This window comes from Gavialis gangeticus, unplaced genomic scaffold (assembly GCF_001723915.1).
Source record: "Gavialis gangeticus isolate Ggan-Ray unplaced genomic scaffold, GavGan_comp1, whole genome shotgun sequence".
NCBI lineage: Eukaryota > Metazoa > Chordata > Crocodylia > Gavialidae > Gavialis > Gavialis gangeticus.
Genome location: NW_017729025.1, coordinates 20,044,130 through 20,047,937, shown reverse-complemented (window position 1 = coordinate 20,047,937; position 3,808 = coordinate 20,044,130).

The window sequence follows — 3,808 nt, the reverse complement described above, 5'->3', positions numbered from 1 at the left end:
TTTAACTCTGAATCAAATCAGAACCCTCCAAATCAATTCAGAGAGATTCAGCAATTCGGACACAGAGACAGCTTTAAATGTTTTTTCTACATACCTCTAGGTAGCAAGCAGCTTGTGATGACTGCGATGCTGGAGCAGATGGAGCATCCCACAGTGGTCTTGGCAGCAGACCTGGCAGTGGACCAGAAGCACTCCCAGTCCACTTTCAGGTCCACTGGGGAGCATGCAGGGGGGCCTCCCTGCACTCCTGTGGGATGCTCCATCTGCCTCAGCATCACAGTGATCATAAGCCATACCTGGTACCTTAAGGTATGTAGAAAAAACATTTAAAGCTGTCTCTGTGGCCAAATTGCTGATTCTCCGAATCAGCATCAAATCTTCAGATTCGGATTCAGCCGAATTGAATCAGGGACAGTGATCCGAATCAACAAATGGTGAAAATCTGACCCCTCGTTGTATGAGGTATCAGGTACAGACATTTCAGAATGTAGTGTCTTTTGTAACTTGTGTCCCCAAACACCCATGTAGCTAATGGCCATGTACAAACCAATTAAATGTGTCATGCTCACAACCTTAACAGCACTGTATCCTCCTCAGGAACAGGACTGTAACACCCGTGCCAGGTGGTCACTTGTAACCAGGTTTTCCTGCAGATGCTCTGCTGTGTGGGTGGGACCCTGGTCATCTGTCTGCAGTGTTCTCAGGTCTCCTTAGGCATCTCCATGCATGCCACTCGGTGGGTGACAGCCCTCTGCCCCTGGCACTACCACCTGGGGCATCTAGATTTGCTGGATTTGCATGGATGCAGTTGATACAAACACAGTGCAGGGTGGGCCTGGCCCAGAGTGTTCACACAGTTGCTATGAGAAAGGCGGCCGTGCGGATACACAAGTACTTACAGCAACCATTTCAGCTGAGCATGTGCCAGAGCCTGGCTGCACTGAACTTGTGGTGGACCTAGGATGACTGGAGCACCAGCCCCGTGGTCCCCACTTAGAGGGAGGCATCTAAATGGCACGAGAATGGCCACCCCTGCTGCCATGCAGGGTGCAGAGCCTGGTAGTTACGTCTCCACTAGTTCACAGTAGGGAGAGGTCACTTCAACCTCAGTGCATCAGCAGGGCCAACAACAATTGCTCCTGGAGGCTGTCAGGCAATGACTGTGCTGCCAGGGCTTCTGCCAGGGAAGGGGCAGCTTTAATTTATGACTATGACAAAAACCCCACAATATGTATTAAGCCAGTGCACCCTTCTTGATCATAGACATAGAAAATGAGGGTTGGAAGGGACCTGAGGAGGTCACATCTACTCCAACCCCCTGCTCAAAGCAGGACCATCCCCAACTAGATCATCCCAGCTGAGCCTTTGTCTAGCCTCATCTTAAAAACCTCCAAAGATGGAGATGCCACAACCTCTCTGGATAACCTGTTCCAGTGCTTCACCACCCTCCTCATGAGAAACTTTTTCCTAATATCCAACCTAAACTTCCCTTGCCGCAACTTGAAACCATTTCTCCTCGTCCTGCCATCTACCACTGCTGAGAACAATCCGGCTCCATCTTCTTTCGAACCCTGCTTCAGGTAGTTGAAGGCTGTTATTAAATTCCCCTTCAGTCTCCACACTACATGGGTATTTATACACATACTTGTTTCCCCGGGATGCACCAGAGATCTGTCGCTTCAGAGCAGACTTGATTAATCGAGTCTGCCCTGCATGCGAGCTGAAGTGAATTGCTCTGAACCGTGTGCAGTTCTATAAGTGGCAAAACGCGTGTCAGCACGCAGAAAATGGCAGCGGTGCGCTTTTGAACTAAAACACCTGAACTAAAGAGGTGTTTTGGTTCAAAAGCGAGCTGCTGCCATTTTCTCAGCACTGATTAGCATTTCGCCACTTACGCAACTGTATGCATCACAGCACTGGGTGCTTTTCAAAGCACATGGTGCTGCAAGGCATACATGTGTAAAAATGCCTAACCAGCCCAGTTCCCCCAGCCTCACCTTCATAAGTTAAGTGCCCCAACCCGCTAACCATTTTTGTTACCCTCTGATGAACTCTCTGCAATTTGTCCACATCCTTTCTGTAGTGGGGGGGTCCAAAACTGGACCTAGTACTCCAAATGTGGCCTCACCAGTGCCAAATAGAGGGAAAGAATGACTTCCCTACTACCTCACTCCTACTATTGCAGCCCACTATGCTGTCAGACTTCTTTTCAATAAGGGCACATTGTTGGCTCATATCTATCTCATTGTCTACTGTAACCCCTGGGTCCTTCTCTGCAGAGCTGCTGCCCAGCCAGTCAGCCCCCAGCCTGCACCAGTGCATGGGATTGTTGCGTCCTAAGTGCAAGACTTGTCACTTGTCCTTGTTGAACCTCAAGGAGATTCCTTTTGGGCCAATCCTCCAATTTGTCTTGGTCTCTCTGAATCTTAGCCCTACCCTCCAGTGTATCTACTGCTCCCCCCAGCTTGGTGTCATCTGCAAACTTGCTGAGTGCGCACGCCATCCCATCTTCCCAGTCGTTGATGAAGATATTGAACAAAACCAGTCCCAGGACCAACCCCTGGAGCACTCCAGTTGATACTGTGATGATGCCATGACCTTGCCCAGTCCCCAGCCAGCTCTTCACCAACCCTTACATCTATAATTGCTGGCAAGGGGCAGCTTGTATTGCTACAACTGTGGAGGAAGTGTCTGCCCCCAGAACGTCTAATCCTGGGTTACCTGGCAGAAGCTGTATTAGGCTGACACTGAGTAACTGTACCCAAAACTTGCAAAGAGAAATTTTTCCAACTATTTGAGTTAGTCTAATAAAAGATACCAGATTCACCCAAAGAACCTCGTCTGCCTATGTCCTTAGACCAATGTGGCTACACCTACACCCCTGAATTATTAGCTCAGCAATTTTTAGGCTTCCAGAAGTTTTCTGTGTCACACTTTACAATAAGACTCCATTTACGAAGAACTGATAGATGGTTAGGAGCTAGCTATAAACAGATGTTCAGATAGGTTCATACACAATTAATCACCTATTATAGAATCTAAATAGGTTACTTATAACCAGGGCTTTTACCCACTTATAATGCCTTCCAGTGATGGGCTTGCAACTATACTATTCATGTCTATAATTAGGTTAATAATCATTTATAGGCCTTTAAAAACTATTTCCAAATAGAACCTTAATATAGTGGGAAGCCAGACTTCTTCTAAGCAAGAGTTTATGTTTTAAATGTACAGCAAACCTTTTGATGCCTCCGTGCATATATATTACTGATGACCAGAGATCTGCGTTTTCTGTTTGCGAACATGGTAAAACCTGAATTTTCTCATTTTAAAGAGAAAAACCTGGATTTTCTCCTTTAAAGGAGAAAAACAGGGAAACAAAACAGGCTGCATAGTTCCAGCCTGCAAGGGGCTGGGAGGAGGGCGGTCAGGCAGGACGTGCCACGTGCATGTGTGCAAGTACACATGCACATGACCGCCAGGCAGTGTGGAGAACAGCTCCATGCAGGTAAGTCTGGCAGGGAGTGGGGGTGGGGATTGAGGTCCTTATAGTGAGGGAGGAAGGGAGCTGGGCTATGTCGGGTCACAGGGCCCGGGGGGACAGAGCCATGGGCAGCTTGTCTGGAGGTGGGAAGGGGCCTGGCTCCTTGCCACTGTGTGCATTACTGGGGGGAGACATGGGGGGCACGTGACATCCAAATTTATGCTGGTGGGGGGGGCTGCCTCCTGCGGGCTCGGACTCTCCGCCCTGCTGCCCTCCCCCAGGGGCCTCCATGGCCCAGTGGGTGGGGCCTGGCACAGCAGGCCA